Source organism: Bidens hawaiensis, unplaced genomic scaffold (assembly GCF_021521415.1).
Source record: "Bidens hawaiensis isolate Kalapana, Puna unplaced genomic scaffold, B.hawaiensis_p1.1 tig00000904_1, whole genome shotgun sequence".
Classification (NCBI taxonomy): domain Eukaryota; kingdom Viridiplantae; phylum Streptophyta; class Magnoliopsida; order Asterales; family Asteraceae; genus Bidens; species Bidens hawaiensis.
The window spans coordinates 760,689-778,822 of NW_027491052.1; the positions used below are offsets into that span (position 1 = coordinate 760,689).

At 35.8% G+C, this 18,134-nt stretch overlaps 1 pseudogene; it reads right to left on the minus strand.

The window, feature by feature from the left end:
* Positions 1 to 12,887: 12,887 nt before the first annotated feature.
* Positions 12,888 to 14,108, minus strand: LOC143545216 (putative galacturonosyltransferase-like 1 pseudogene; annotated as a pseudogene).
* Between the last annotated feature and the right edge of the window lie 4,026 nt (positions 14,109 to 18,134).

The window sequence follows — 18,134 nt, forward strand, 5'->3', positions numbered from 1 at the left end:
TGCTTGGAGGGTAGAAGAGTGCCCAGGAAATACATAGAGATAATTATGGATATGTATACCAGGAGTGAAACAAGTGTCCGTGCGCCAGTGGGGGATACTGATTTCTTTCCTGTAGAGGTGGGTCTTCACCAGGGGTTAGCGTTGAGCCCGTTTCTTTTTGCAGTAGTCTTGGATGAGTTGTCAAAGTAGATTCAGGGGACTCTCCCGTGGTGCATGATGTTTGCAGACGATATTGTATTACTTGCTGAGAAAAAACAAGATCTAAACATGAGGCTTGAGGAGTGGCGAACAACCTTAGAGACAAAAGGTTTAAAGATTAGCCGATCTAAGACGGAGTACCTCCACTGTGATTTTGGTGGGATAAACGACAATGAAGACGCAAGATCACAATTGAAGGGCAGGTGGTCCCGCAGGTAACGAAGTTCAAGTATTTAGGATCATTTGTACAGAGCGATGGGGAATTAGACAGTGATGTGACCCACCGAGTTCAGGTAGGATGGTGTAGATGGAAAGCAGCCACAGGTATATTGTGCGACAAGAGTTTCCCGACTAAACTAAAGGGAAAATTCTATAGGGTGGCAGTTAGACCTGCAATGCTATATGGAACAGATTGTTGGGCCATCAAGAAGGCACAAGTGCGGAAGATGGAGGTAGCAGAAATGAGAATGCTACGTTGGATGTGTGGGCACACAAGACTAGACCGAATAAGAAACATTGTGTTTCGCGAGAGATTAGGGGTGGCGAACATAGCAGACAAGATAAGAGAGTGGAGATTGAGATGGTTTGGACATGTAAAGAGAAGACAGACGACGAATCCTGTTAGATCCGTAGAAAACATTACTATAGAGGGGGGAGGGGTAGAGGACGACCGAAATTGACTTGGGATGAGAGGATTAGGCATGATTTGATAGACCTAAACCTCTCCGAGGACATGGTTGAGGATAGGAATTCGTGGAGAAGTAGAATTAAAGTTAAGGATTTTATAGAGAATTGAATACCTTAGGGCTTAGACTTAACTTATTTAGGTCACATACCATAATGGTATTTCCCTTACATATATTATTATTATTATTATTAGCTTTTTTATAGCTGTTAAACTGTGATCTTATTATTAATATTATTATAATTAGTAGTAGTTTTTATATAACTGTTAAACTTTGATTTCCTTTATTTTGCTTCATACACATGTTCTTAGAGCCGAGGGTCTCTCTGGAAGCCACCTCTTTATTCCTTTGGATAGAGGTACGGTGTCCCTACATCCCACCCTCCCCAGACCCTACTTATAGCATTGCTGTCGGTGGGATTTTACTGGGCATGATTGATTGATTGATTGATTGAAACCAGCGAATAAAGAAAGGTACCAAAGGTTGGTGGGAAAATTAATTTACTTGGCTCACACTCGACCTGACATTGCGTACGCGATGGGAGTAGTTAGTCAATTCATGCACCATCCACAAGAAGACCATATGGAGGCAGTAATGAGGATTATTCAATATCTCAAGGGTACACCTAGAAGAGGCATATCTTTTAAGAAAAGTGGACACCTAGATGTTGAAGTATTCACAGATGCTGATTGGGGAGGGAATCCTAACGACATGCGATCAACTGCAGGCTACTTTACTCTTCTTGGAGGTAACTTGGTGACTTGGAGAAGTAAGAAACAGAAAGTAGTATCATTGTCAAGTGCCGAATCAGAATTTAGGGGAATCGTTAAGGGGATTACCGAGATACTTTGGTTAAAGAAGATAATGAAAGAAATCGGATCCCCTCTAAAGTATCCTACTCAGTTAATGTGTGATAATAAAGCTGCGATTAAGATTTCAGAGAACCCGATACAACATGATAGAACAAAGCACGTTGAAATAGATAGGCACCTCATAAAAGAAAAAATTGAAGATGGCATGGTCGAACTTCCGTTTGTTAGGTCTGAAGACCAACCGGCGGATATCCTGACAAAAGCGGTTGCTCCAAGAACATTCAAATCAGTTTTGTCCAAGTTGGGTATTGGAGATCCCACTACACAACTTGAGGGGGAAATGTTAGAATATTCGACCAAATTGGAAAACTTAAACCGTGCAGCAACAGTTGGAGTCAAATATTGATTACTATAATTAGGGATTTCACAGGCTGTCCATAATCTTCTCCTTACCAATCAGTTGATTTAGTTTCCTTGTATAGGTCACTAAGTTCTTTATATATTGTGTATAATTTTCTCTTTGTAACATACTAGAATAATGTATGAAATATTTCTCTGATTACCATCTAAATACAATATCTAGCTATAACTTCCACGTTTGCAAGATCTGGCTACAACTTCCACAATCGTTTTATACTGGGTCAACACCTAAATAGAGCAACAAATTTCAAAGTGATGTCAAATCCTTCAATATTAATAACTTAAATTGTTGTTAAGAAAGTTATAATAAGCGCCACGTTACCGTCGATAACTATCTAGTGATGGCCATGTAACGCTGCCTTGTTTGAATTCTTCAACCAAATCAAGAGCCTCGTGCTTTGATACCAACTGTAGCCTAGATTATTAATCTTGCATAATTAATTTGATGTAGAATGAGTAGAAAAAGAGAATTGGTGGAACTTTATTGATTGACTTAATTGGTGATGTTCTTCACATTGACACATACATGTGTACACTACGAATCGGTACGTTCGTTTAGGGTTTCAACGTTTTTGTCACCCCTTATAATCTAACATTCGTACATGGTGGTTACCATGCTTGTTTACAGTGACGGATTCAGGAAACTTTTTCAGTGGGTTCACTGTTTTTAGTTGCTCTAATTTTGTATGACCGAGCACAAAAATTTTCGGGTCGTTTTGAAGATTTGGATCTATTCAACGGTTCGAGTCATATAAGGTTCATTACATTATAAAAATAAGATAAATTAACAAAAACAAGCATTTTGATAGAAAAAAAATATAAAAATAGAATAAAAAGAATAAAACTAACACAAGAAAAAAAAATAAACCTAACAAAAAAGACTAGAGCTAACAAGAAGTTTTGCACCCAGGTTGATTAATTCAAAGGAAAGGTATTTACCACTAGACTAAGTTCCATATTGTGTTATAAGTTCACTCTCAAAATTGGGTTCACTTTCATAATTTATATAAGTATTCTATATAAATTTTGAAACTCGGTGGGTTCCGTGAACCTGTCCGTGTAGGGCCAATATTATATATTGTTATTAGGATTGTGTATGTCGTTTTAGTTTACTTTAGTCGGGGTAGTACGTACTCAGTACGTTTATTTTGTAAAGTTTGGAGAAATGGGGACCCTATAAAAGGGTCACTTTACCCATTTCTCCACAACTTAACCCTTTCCCAACTATAACACATCCCTTGGAAATAAAAGAAGTTTCTTGCTCTCATTCTCTCACCCACTTCTCTCTTTTCCTCTCATTTATAATAACAAAACTAAGATCCGAGATCCGAGTGTTGTTGGTGATTTTCGCTAACCAACAACACGGATTGATCCGAGTCAAGTCTTGAGATCCATCTAAAGGACTTACAAGTGGTATCAGAGCTTTCGGCTCGACTTTTTGTGCTTTTCGGGTCAAACTTTTCAAATTTTGATCTTAGTTTTTTTTTTTTTGGATTTGAGCTTGGATTTGGTTTAGTCGTTGGTTTAGGAGTTTGTTGGATCTTAAATCTGTTCGAAAATAGTGAGATCTAAAAATCGTGTTTTTTTTTGTATGGTTCAACCTTGGTTCGAAAATATTCAAATCTAAGCTTTCTATGTCCAACGGATACTAGATCTACAATATTTTGAGTGGCCAACATATTTATGGGTCAATGGAAGAGATAAGTGGGAAGTGACATCGGCAAAGGTTCCATCTCCTTCAAAACAATTCGCATACAGTAAAAAAAGATAAAATTCGCATACCTTACAATTCGCATCGCATCCATCCCCTTCAAAACATTCGCATAAAAAAAATTTTCGCATACAAAAAAAATTTCGCATCGCATCAATCATCAATCTCCCTTCAAAAAAAACTTCGCTTCGCTTGATTTCAAAACAATTCACATCCACCTTTCCGACCCGTTTCGCATCTCGCATCCAATATTGTAACATCCAACTTTTTGTTAAATAATAAATGACGGAAAGTTTTGTTATTTAACTGTGTGTCGTTAAGTAATCTTGTGTTAAGTGTTTGGGAAGTAGGAATTGAGAATGGGTGGTGGGACCCATGAAACCCCTCTATATATAACCGAACCACTTCTTCCTTTTCTTTTCCTTTCTCATCCAAACACACACACACACACACTCAAGAAACACACACATACTTTCTCTCTAGCACTCGGATTTAAAATTGAAGCCAAAGAAGGGTGGAATCTCGTGTTTAACATCGTCAAGCAACAAGAATCACGTCCAGATCTACGTATTGTCCAGATCTGAACTCGAACCCGAAGCAAAAGGTGGGTTTTGGTTTAAATAGTTAAGTTTTATGGTTAGAATCGTCATGTAAACAGATATAATGATAGATCGGGTTGTAAAATGTAATGAAATTTATACTTGGTAAGTTATAACCTCTCGGGTGCACTTTGTGATAAAAAGATGGTGTTTGGACTTTGAGAGATGGGTTCAGGATCAGTTGCATGGGGTCAGAATGTGTCAAAAGTTGGGAAAGAGTAAAAAAAATCAGGTCCTGAGGAAGAGCCACGAAGTAAAATGGCTTAAAAATGGTCAAAGTGAAGAAAGGCAGGGATTTCACTTCGCTTAGCCATGAGAAGCGAAACAGGCATTTCGCTTTGCTCAGCGATGAGAAGCGAAACAGTCCTTTCGCTTCGCTCAGCCATGAGAAGCGAAACAGGCATTTCGCTTCGCTCAGCGATGAGAAGGTGATGAGAAGCGAAACAGTTATTTCGCTTCGCTCAGCCATGAGAAGCGAAACAGGCATTTCGCTTCGCTCAGCGATGAGAAGCGAAACAGTCATTTCACTTCGCTCAGCCATGCGAAGCGAAATTCTTCCATACGAAATTTTATAAAATTCATTTTCTGATGCATTTTTGTTATAGGACTGTTAATGAAAATAAAATTCTTCCAACCCCAGCCAGGGGCGCTGCCCCTTGGACCCTGCTAGGGGTTGCCGCCCCTAGACCCCGCTACCAGGGGCGCTGCCCCCGGACCCCCGTTAGTTGAGGGTGTCATTGAATTAGATATAAGAAGTAGTAGTAATGGATATTTGACACTCGTAATGCGTTATACAGTTAGCCGTGCACAGCTAAAGAAGGGCATTACTATTAACGGCGAGAGAAACCGACTTCAGGTGAGTTTCTAGCCCCTTTATCCGTTAAGTTTTTGGGGCTGTGTGCATACTCCTTTGTGATAGTTGTTAATACACTTAACTTAAATGGTAAGTGTATGATATGTGTATGTTATATGTACAACTAAGTATTGAATGTTATTATGGAATGTTTATACGAATGAATATGTACATATACGTATATCCATGACCAGAAGATATGTAACGTATGCATGAATGAAAATGAATGTATGAACGAGTGACGCGACAGGTATGAGACAAAGGGACCACACCCTAAAAATATCTGAGACAGAAGGGACCAGACCCTAAAAATATCTGAGACAGAAGGGAACAGACCCTGATAATATCTGAGACAGAAGGGACCAGACCCTAATAATATCTGAGACAGAAGGGACCAGACCCTGATAATATCTGAGACAGAAGGGACTAGACCCTAATAATATCTGAGACATAGGGGACCAGACCCTAATAATATCTGTTATGGTAGATATAGAGTAGCCTATGGTAAATTACGAGGCTTTATGAAAGAAAGTAGGTAAGCGTGTGTGCATGTATATAAAGTTTGTATGAAAGAAGTAAGAGTAAATAAGGTATGAATACGTATCTTCGGATGCGTATGAGTAAGGATATGTATGTAGTGTATGTTAAATGATTAACTAGAACTCACTCAATGTAGCTGACTTTTAGTATGCACGCAGGCAAGTAGATTGAGGCAGCTGGCTTGAGGAGGGACACATGGCATGGACGGAAGAGATTGGCATCTACGAAGAAGTGTCAAGACTATTTTAATTAATTACTTTAAGACAATTTGTATGTTAAGACAAGAATGAATGTTTTGTAATGTGATGTATGAAGTTTTAAATTATTCCGCAAAAGTTTTAGTTAACTCTGATTTTAGGACTGTGTTTATGAGTAAATCCAACACCAAAGTAGGGTTACCAGGAACAAGGCCTTACAAATATCCATATCGCATCCATCTTCCAAACCCTCTCGCAACCACCGTCCCTCTCACATCCACCCCACCACCCGTCGCCGCTCCAGTTGCATCACCACCACCATAACCCTATCTCCGCCACACGCCGCCACAACGTCCAAACACCACAAATCAAACCAAACACCATCCACCATCCAAACCAATCGCAAATAGGCATATGCATATCTTCGTCTTGCCGGAGTTGCAGGTTTAGGTGACCGGAGTTGAGGTTTATGCGCAAGGATATGCAGCTTGCTAGGAGGATTAGGGGTGAGAGAGCTTGATTGGTTTTGGGGTGTCGACTATCTGGGGATTTTGGAATATTGTGAATATTGTGATTTTGGGTTTTGGATGGTATCGTTAGGTATAGACAATATAAAATTTGATTTTACTTAAAAAAAAAAATAATAAATTAAAAATTAGTTTTATTTTTATCTTGTTTTATTTTTAGTTTTTATTTTGAGTCGAGTCGTTTTTCGAGTCGTTTTCGAGTCAAGTTTTTCAAGTTAAGTTTTTCGAGTCGAGTCGTGTTTTGAGTTTTCGAGTCGTTTTCTAGGCAAGTTTTCGAGTTGAATCATTTCATTCGAGTCAATATTAAAAAAAAACTAATAAAAAAAATGTCTTACGATCCTATGCTTGGAGGAAATCTGGATATGGGAGAAAGCCGAAAGAAAATGTTTAACGGAAAATTCGACATGTTTACACATATTAAAGGAGAATCGGCTGCCTCTCTCATCAACAGATTTGAGTTACTCTTCACTAAAATGAGAAGTGTCGGTATCATCAATGGTTTGTTTGAGATTAACATGAAGCTGTTGAATTCACTACCTTATACATGGAGCATCAATGTGGTTACCATCAAGAGAACCACAAACCTGTATACCATGACACTCTCAGAGTTGGCTTCTACCATCAAGTCTTTTGAAATAATGGAAGATAAGCTCCACATAAACAATCAGTCCAAAGAAAATAAAGTTGGGACAAGTGCTGCAGGTGAAAGCAGTCATGCATGTCCTATCATTCCCAACACATCACCTTGCGATGAGGTAAACCACAACTTATGCACACAGGCTTGCATTTACAAAGTTGCTTTTTATAGACATAACTATGATGTTATTTTAAAAGAGAACTCACAGCTAAAGAGTCTGAACACCGATTATGTTAAAGCTGACAAGATTTATACCGAAAAGATCAAAACTCACCATGATGATGTTGCAAATCTCAAAGTGAAAATCTTTCAAACACAATAAGAAATTATATACTACAAAGACATAGTTTCAAAACTAAAAGATGAAATTGGAAATTTGAAAAATGAGCTTTCAGTAAATAAATCAACTTCTGAGAAACACGAAAAAGCAGTTGAAAGATTTGAAATAGCATCTGGTCAGTTAGATGAGATTCTTGGAGCACAGAGGAGTCCTAAACTAAAATCGGGTCTAGGCTATGATTATACAGCAGTTCCTCCACCAATGAATGACAATTACACTAGTCTGCCCCACTTTAGTTATAACACCCTTCCAGAGGAAGAGATGGAATATGGAATTGGTCATGTACCAAAACCAGTAACATTTGTTCCTCCAGCTTCTGAAGCAACTGCTCCAATACCTGTAAATATTGATTCTAGTGGTGATTCATCTTGTTCAGCGGGCTGTGTTGAAGAAAGTGGGTCGTTGGAAACGGACACGAGTTGTGATTACGAAACCGTTTGTGATGAAACTTTTGTTGAAAAATGTGTCAACGAAAGTAGGCCTGTTGATGTGAACATATCAAGTTGTTCATCATCAAGTTGTGACACTTAGGATAATTCAAGTAAAAGCAAAGTTTTTGAAAGTGAAAAGACAAGTACTTCGTGTAAATATGTTCCTCCAAATAAACGTTCATTTTCTCAAACAACCAATCAATCAAGAAATCCTCAGCCATACAACTTCTATGATAACAACTACTACAGTCATTATCAACAAAATTTTGTTGATCCATATTACACAAATGTGTTTTATAATCATGTTCCTTTCCAAGGATCACCTTTCCCACCGCATCAACCATATTATAGTTCAGATGAGTTCTATGGCACTCCTAGAAGAAAGTGTTGTTTTGTGTGTGGTCACCCTTCTCACCTTGCAAGACATTGCAAGCACTGGTTCAAGCAACAGCTTGATATTCAAATGCGGCTTAGTCAATCCCCAAAAGGAGCTTTTAGTAGCCCTGATTCAAGGACTGATCAAGCTGATAGTGAACCCAGTGAAGTGGATGTGAGATCCAAAGTTAAAAAAAATAAAGCACAAAAGGAAACCTTTTTGGAAAACCAAGGATAATATCAAAAAGAATCCTAAGACTGTAAAGTCTGAGGATTCACCAAAAATAGTTTTAAAAGCAAGAAAAGATAAGTCCAAAATTGACAAAACCAAGGAAGTCTAAGGATTCACCAAAAATAGTTTTAAAAGTAAGAAAAGATAAGTCCAAAATTGACAAAATCAAGGAACAAGTTTTTGCTTGGATTCCTATGGACTGTTCTTCCTCAAGCGATGCTCCAAAAAGAAATAAATGGTTTTCAGGAAATAAAATCAAGTTTGGTCGATTTACGGTTGACCTTCCCGGGACAAAAGTATCCCGTTAACCCATGTCTATTTAAACGCTTAGTGCATGCAGGGTCAATCAAGGAGGACTATCAATAGTATTATTTACTTAGTGATTGCACCCGACATATGATGGGAGACGAACCCTTGCTATTTGATGCTAAACCATTGGATGGCGGATTCGAGTCTTTCATAAGCGACATGGGAGGACAAAGTTAAGGAATGGAAACCTTGTTTAAATGGTTCAACAACAACTTTTCGAGCGTTCCTCAAACTAACCTCGTCCAACTACTTCTCTCAAGTGATGGATCCAGCGTCAGCTGTTGGGTCTCGGTTTGAATCTCTTCAGCTTTGTTATACAATGTGATAATGCATGCTTAAGATAGTCCATCTGACAACAACTTTGCTGACCTTTTCACTAAAGCCATCGATCATACCCGATTTGAATTTTCGGTCGAATCGTTCGGCATGATCAATTTTGATTAAAATAATCTATCTTTTTATGTTAAAATTGTAAATATTTTTAAAATATGTCACAATTTTAGAGGGGGAAAATTGAGTTAAGTTTAACTCACCAAAAAGATTTTTAGTTTGCTTTTAAGAAAAACTAAAATGAGTCATTTGACTTAACAAAAAGATTTTATTTTTATATTTCAAGAAAATTCAAAAAGAATTATCCCGTTTAGAGTGAGCTCCTGTTTAGAGGGAGTCGGATAATTAAAATTTTCAAAATTTGAGAAATTGATCCAACCCTTGGAAAATGATAAGAAATTATCTCTAACGATTCTAGCACATGAAAAGAGTAGATCAAAAGCCAACAAGATCATTGCTTGGTGTGTAGATAGGCTTGACACATGAGTAAGTGTCATAGTGATATAAACTTAAATATCTGCCTATGCTATTGGTTACACGTTATGAAGCGGTTGCCGATTCCAACTAAAGTTGTATCAATGAAGGCAAAAACGTAAATAACATGTTATACCCAAGTCTCTCTTTACCTGATCACAGTTGTCTTATGTTATCGTGTGTCAATTTTACTTTATTATGTCAAGAAAAGAGTCAGAAAAGAAAAGAAAATTGTCAGAAAAGAGTCAGAAAAGATAAAGAAAAATGAAAAGATGTCTGTCTTAGGATTTTTAACTTCTGATTTATTTATTCATTTATTTTGATTCAAGCCTTGGACTTTCTACGTTTGTAGTCATACAAGATCTGATTGTTAAGGCCCTGAATCTTTTGCTTTGTTTTATTTTATTTCTTTTGTTCAAGCCTTAGATTTTCTCTGCGTGATAATACGGTATTATCCGACCTGATTGTTAAGGCCCTGAACTTCTGTTTTATTTTAATCTTTCTAGATCGAGTCATGTGTACACAAATAAAGTACAAAGTGTCAAGTATGTAAATAAGCGTACTGTGATCAAATAAGAAAGGTTTAAGTCAAGTTGAGGTGACATGTGAAAGCAAATTAAGCCCGAGGTATTATGGAGTCTGTAACATGTTAGATTAAATGGGGACCACACAAGCATTGTGCCTAATCTATACCTTAACATATCATCTTGACATCCAAATACTTGTTAAGTTTAAAGTGGACAAATTATATCTACAATTGACTTTGGGTTCTTGGCATAATAATGTCCAAATAGAAGTGTGATCTAGAATGTTAACGGGTAATGTGATTCTATGTCGTGATCTTTCTCACAAAAATAATTTAGTAAACTTTTAAATAAATTCTTTTGATATATAATATTAATTTCATCTTTACTCCTATCTTATTTTTTTTTTCAACTTCAAAATATTATGTATATATTCTAGTAATATTAAAATATATGAAAATGCCAAAAAGATTTTAAGTTTTTATCGTGTTCGTACATAATTTATTAAACCTTGTTTTATTTAAAATCACGTGTTTTGTTGTCAAGGTTGTTCATGCATTGTTTGTTGGAAACCTGGGACTTAAACAAATCACTTACAAGTTGAGGGACTGAAATTGGGAGGGCCTGTGAACGAATTCTTCTTTGACCCTCGAGAGGGTCTTTGAACGAATCTTATTCTTTCTAAGTTTTGTGCAGGTGTACATAGACAGGTAGATCAAGATCAAGTCTGTTTGGAGTTGCAGGTGCTGAAGCGCTTAAAAGAAAAATGAGAATGTGAAAGTTGGTGATTGAACCTAAAGATGAACTGATCGTATTTGAAGACAAGGAAAGAAACCAGTCGGCTCAAGAAAGTCAACAAAAGAAAATTAGATGTCAAGCCTCCCACATCTGATGTTTCTAAAATTTGCTTTTGCCGATCCTTCCCAGAAATAAGATGGAAATTCAAGTCTACAAGACCGAAAAATAAAGATTTGTCCAAAATCCAAACTGGTTCAAGATCCAGGATCAAGACAAGTACTAAGTTTCAAAAAATAAAGACGAAACAAAGAACTTGACGAAGGTTCCTCGACATACTCAATCCTAGAGGGAGATTGTAGGGCCAATATTATCTATTGTTATTAGGATTGTGTATGTCGTTTTAGTTTGCTTTTAGTCGAGATTGTACGTACTCGGTACGTTTATTTTGTAAAGTTTGGAGAAATAGGGACCCTATAAAAGGGTCACTTTACCCATTTCTCCACAACTTAACTCTTTCACAACTACAACACATCCCTTGGAAATAAAAGAAGTTTCTTTCTCTCCGTGTCTCACCCACTTCTCTCTTTTCCTCTCTTTTATAATAACAAAACAAAGATCCGAGTGTCGTTGATGATTTCCGCTAACCAACAACACGGATTGATCCAAGTCAAGTCTTGAGATCCATATTGAGGACCTACAGTCCGAAGTCCCTAGATCCGCCCTTGCTTGTTTACTAACACTCTAGACCTAGACTTTAAATACAACATAAGCATATAGTTTGACTATTTATAATACGACCCTTATACAGTTATACTTGTGATGATGATCAAGGATTAACACTACAGCCTGAACTGCCGGATTCATGCATTATTGAGCCATGCAACTTGTTGGAAAAACAAGTCGTGCCATGATACCTGCAACTCAATGTTTGGTTGAGCATGGGAGGTTGCAGGTGATTGGAGGTCGCTGGAAAATTGTTTACTCGTTAAAAAATGTGGGTTTGCCCAATAAGTTGGGTTTGGCCACCAGAATCATGTATTCACTGGAAAACCGTGGGGTGGCGGGTTCTGGCCAGATATCAACAAACATTTTGAGATACTTTCTTCTCGAGCTACAAAATCATGAATTTATAACACCCTATCCCTATCACACTAATCACCATTCAGTTATATAACTCAACGTGCAAACCATAATTGTATGCTCATGTACACTCTTTACATATTCATGCTACACATAATACACAATTCCCAACTTCGGTTCCCCGGCTACTAGTGCCGCAAATCTGATAAACATTGAATCAATGTGGAAAATGAGGTTTGGAAATAATTCATCTTCAGAGAGTAATGGACGATGGATCTAGGCGGAATGATCCAGGGTGATAAAAGGTCGTAGCATGCATGATTGAACTTTCTATGAGCGTCCCTAGAGCGGATGCCAAGGTAAAGCCAGTATTCAGGGAGATGCTTGAGATATGTGAGGATGTGCATGATTTAGTGGTGACTGCCAAATGTTAATGATCATATTTGCTTGTTAGTCTGGAAGTGAACGCTTGGATTTACTGGCTAGTCATGGTTCTCACTAGGGAAAGCCTCACTGGTTTTGAAAGTATACTCGCCATAGAAGTGTTTAAACATCTCACGCAACATTGGTAAGGAAGTGTGTCGCTCCCCTGATGTGTTCATGACAGGACGAAACTTGGCCGGCTCTGCACAACGCCTTTTCGAGGATCCATGACAATAGACTTAAAGAATACGTACACATCGATCTAGGACTTAGGACTAGGATGCCTTCATGCAAGACAATCACCAATCTTTTGACGAACGTTTTGCAATTTAAACTTCATGTTCTTATTACACATCAACAAACATTTTCTACCTACAAAATCATCATTTTACAACTCATTATTCCTATCATATACTAATCACCATCCAATTACATATCTAACTCAATAAACCATAATTGTATGTTCATGTAAACTCTTTACATATACATGTGACACATAATATACAATTCTCAACTTCGTTTCTTCAAGAATCAAACGAATAAGGAGGCTTCAAAAGATCATAAGGTGCCCATAGAGCATCCAACGGACACGGCCTCTCCGCATCAAGCCTCACCCACGGCTTACTCTTCCCACTCCAATGCAACAAACTCACCGGTCCGGGATGCAAATCCCGACATAGCCCACGAAAATTGTCCCCACCAAGCCCATGCTGGTTCCATCGGTGGTTCACCGCAGCTATCTTCCCAGCAAAAACAAGCAAGAACGGAGGCAAAGAGCCTAGCTCATATATCCTCATACGTTTTTGCAACTCCATCCATTCTTCTATCTTTGTCGTGTATTCGCGCGCTCGCCACCGGTCCAAGTCCATTACCATCACACCCGTGTTGAAGTAACACGGTTTTCGGTCCGCAAAGGTGGAAGAGAGTGATGGACTTGACCAGAATGTAGGGGTAAAGTAGAAGGCGAAATCGGCGTTACAATATTCGGGTGCGGCAAGAACTGAGTCTCCGAGGGGAGTAGCGGCTAGTTTTGCTATGTCGTCGACGAGTACGAGGTCGGAATCGAGGTAAACCACTTTGCTAACATGGACAGGGAGTATGTCAGCTAGGTAACTTCGGGCATAGTTTAAGGGACAGTCAAGGGCTGCTCGGATGGAAGTGGATATTAATCCGGATACTATGGAGTCTTGGAATATGTAGACGTGGAATTTAAGGTAAGGAAATGAGTTGAATATTGTTGTTTGTAGGTCGGATGCGTTTGAGGAAGTTGAGGTGACAAAGTGGAATATTATGTTTTCTGGACATGAAGAGTGTTGGAGGACTGAGAGTATGGCGGCCATTGATCCGCGGATGTAGGTGGCGTCTAAGGTCATGGCCACGTGGACGGTGGAGGTGTTGTTGGTGGTGGTTGGGCATTCTGGTGAGTTGTAGAATTGCGGGGCTTCTTTAAATTGTTGTGAGATGGTGGCGGTGGCGGTGATGGAGGAATGGTGGTGGTGGAGGAGGAGGAGGAAGAGAATGAGTTGGAACATGGTGTGATAATTGTGAATATTTGGTGGGAAAGGTGGCGTGGTATTTAAAAAGGAAGTGAGGGAATTAAGGATTGGGTTTTAAGGAAGTGTTTTCTTGCATCAGTTTTGGAGCTACCGGACGGTTGGAAGTTACTATTGGTGATACTTGATGAACAAACTTATTTTATGTTATCATACAATACTACATAAGCACCGGGGATTTTCTATAGGGAGGTATCTAATTGTATTATAAGAGTCTTATTTGTAATAAAATGTAGATCGAGTCAGGGTTTTAATAATAACGGACCTTCAGACGATAGATTTTCTCTAAAATTAATGATGAACCAGATCATCAAGTTATCTGTGATCACAAACATAGAAGATCTTTGGCCAATTGATGTACCCAAGTGAGGAGTGTTTGAAAAAATAACAATATAAATAGATGATGTATATACTTTTTTTTACCAATTAAAGTGTATTTCATACGTACGTTAATGTTGCCAGTTAATTAGTGTATAGCATATTTTATTCAACATGCTAAGCATGCTTAATTTTGTGTATTAATTAATGTAAAATCATCCCTTATTTGTGATCTAGTAGTAGGAGGTTTGGGTTCTCCAGTGAATAACCAAATTCGAATCCTATTTGTGTCACTTTTGGGTGGATATTGACAATGGCGAGTTTGAGATAGAATGTGCAAAGGTTGTCAGTTCAAATCCTGAGTTCACTCTGGTTTTCGTCCCACAGTCTGTTACACTAGGAAGTTCTGCTCTTGTGGTGGCGTAACGACTGTCAAGTGGCAATCGACGACATGATTTCACGGTGGAACGTCCAAGCCAAATTCTGAAACCAGCGTGATCCTGATTAAGAAAACAAACCGGAGTGGGGTATCAGCGCTCTCCAAATTTAAAGAGTATGGTAGCTTAAATACAAGAAAGTCGTTGTTAAGAAAATAATGTATAATTCAATTTATATATGGATTAGTAGTTTGCCATTTTCCATTCTTCCTACAAAATAAACTATTAGCATACTATTTGATGTATGTAATCCAATTTTGATATATTAATAACTCTACACTTAACACTTGTTTAAAATACATATAGTTTTGGTAAAAAAAGAAGTATTTAAAGTAATGACTCATAGAATCGATAAATAAAAAAAAGAAAAAAAGAAAATTGATACTATGACATTCAATTAACTTTTAAGAAAAAAATTAATCTCATTTTGACCATTTAGAGTATACGTGTATAACAAGTCATTACTATAACTATTTTCTACAAGTGCATCTATTAATTCTTGTGTAGGGTCTTAAATATAGAAAACTTGAGTTGAGTAAATTCTTTTATGCTATTTTTATATCTTTAGAGAGTTCAATACACCGATACTAACTCAAGTTACTATTTATTAAAATAAGAACAAAAATTGGAATCACAGAAAATGAAGTTTGCGATGGTCCCATGGATAATGTAGTAAAAATGTTTACGATAAAATCAGTAAAGTTTTAACTTGTACCGTTTAAAGAAGTTATATAAATAAACAGTAAACTGGATAATTTTAGTTTTTTATTAGAAATATATCTGATATAATAATGTTTTGGACTGATCATAACATGTATCAAAATGTTAAAGAATAAATTTATATAAAAAAGGTAAAACGATATAACGTAGCTTTTATCCGTTTCTAAAGTTTGTATGACTTCTCGTTTGAAAAAAAGTTATGAAACGCATCGTGTTCTTCACTGTCTCTTTCAATCGTTGACATATAGCATTTGGTGAAATGGGTACATGTGTGACCACTCTAAGCAAAAGCAACACTTCAACTTCTATATATATGCAACGCCACCAAACACAGTATATAGTTTTTTTTGTTAATTTCGCATGCCTAAAATCTATTTATAACAATTTAAATTTTCTAGATACAATTTTTTTATCGTTAACCAAATGAATCCGTTCTTTATAAATTAATTAATAGTTATATATATATATATATATATATATATATATATATATATATATATATATAAAAGGGTTCAAATAAGAATAAAAACTTTCCTAGGAATGGTAAGAACCAACATATTTTTAACATTTGATATTAAAACCTATGGTAAAAGAGTAATTCTAGAAAACTATGTCGGTTATAATGGTGAAAGGGTAATTCTAGGAAACTATGTCGGTTTTTTGTAATTTTAAGTCTCAACTCTTGGATCCTCTAATCTAATGGCCCATAATTATTCTTGTCATTCCTAGAAAATATTGTCCTTTTACAATAATCTATCCCTATATATATGGGTAAGGTTAAAATGAAAACCTACGAAAACCCTATGTAACATCGTTTTTTTTTTGTTACATGTAACATATGTTGTAACATTTAATACAGAACATAGAAACATAAAAAAAATGTTTTGCTATTTTTTAACATTTTTTTACTAATTTTTATATATGTTTTAAGGAGAGAGAAAAAGTTATATTTATATTTACATTTTTTATTCACTTTAATTGTGGAGCACAAGATTTAAATATTAATTAAAAACGTATGGTTGAGAATAAGTTTTTAGAGTTTTCACAACTTAAGTATATTTTTATTTTATACTTAGCCTACATTTATATATATATATATATATATATATATATATATATATATATGTTTAGCTTCTTTAAATAACTTCATTTTTGTTAAGAACTCTAAGAACTCTTTATAACCATTGATTTAGATTAATGAATGGTTGGAAATGAATCATGGTATAATTGTAATTAGTTAGGAGTTCAAAGTCAAATTTTTAGGGTATAACCTAAAAGACATTCAATTGAAAATGAGGAATAAACTGTCCCTATTTTTTCTCCTAATTCCTATATACACGATTCTTTTTTCTTTTTCTTTTTTTTTAAATATTTTTACACTAGATTCAAGAAGTTTACTTATATATATATATTTTTTGTTTTTTTTGTTTTTTCCTATGTTTACTATATTAGTGCTTCTATAATATATGATTGTTTATTGGATTACATCGAAACAGAAGACAAGCGGGCAACAAGCTGCGCCGCTACCCCTTATATTTGGTTTTTAAGTTTATTTACATGCTTTTAGCTTTTGTGAAACGAAAGAGTTAGCATGCTTATTTAATTGATGTTTTTTTACGCTATAATTTTTGTTTTTACATATATGTAATTATTTTATTGTTACATATATGTACTATGTAAAAACTGGTTATTTTACATATTTTAAATACTATTACATATATGTAAAAACATATTTACTAGGAATTCATGTTATTGTGTACCTTGAAGTTAGCATGCAGAATCTACATTAGAAATAAAACAAAATTGACTATTTACATTTATGCACATCAAAATTTAACTTTTTATGTAAATTTGCTGTTAGAAAAAACTGTAACCATTTTACATGTAATCCAAATTAACTATTTACATATATGATATATTTAATCCAATAACTTTTTTTTTTCAAACTGATGTAATCCAATAACTTAATTGCTATATACACAAATTATTAAATACTACATATGTGGTGACATAAGCTTGCTAAAATATATAAAAAGAAAGTAACGTACAAAAATTGTGAAGAAACAAACGGTAAGCTAAAAAAATATATATTAAAAGAAATGGCGGATATATATAAGTTATCTTCAACGATCAAAATGATCCCACTTAATCAACTTAATTTGATCTGGAATATATAATCTATGTCTAATAACTAGATAGAGGAAATATAGGAATTATCTTCAAAAGAATGTTGACTGAATTATTTGTGGATATTTGGTAATACGATTGAGGTTAAAAAGACCCTAATACCCTTATCCTTAAAAAAAATTAAAAAACAAATGAATTAATTTGATTGGTTAAGAGGAAGTTCTTAGAGTTCTTAATTAAATCTTGGGTTTTTTAATTGATACTAACCCTATATATATATAGGGGATGGATCATGCGAGAAGGGATATTATAGTGAGAAGTGCGAGAAATAGATCTTAACCATTCATCTGGAGTAATCAACGGTGGAAAATAAAAAATGACACTTTTTAATTTTCCTATATTTTAACCTCCTCATTTATAGTAAAAAGGGTAGAAGAGTCATGTATATTTAGGCCTAAAATAAGAAACGTACATAATTTACGAGATTCCTCATTTTATACCTTATGAAATTCCCCATTTTATGCCCTAACCAACAATCATGCA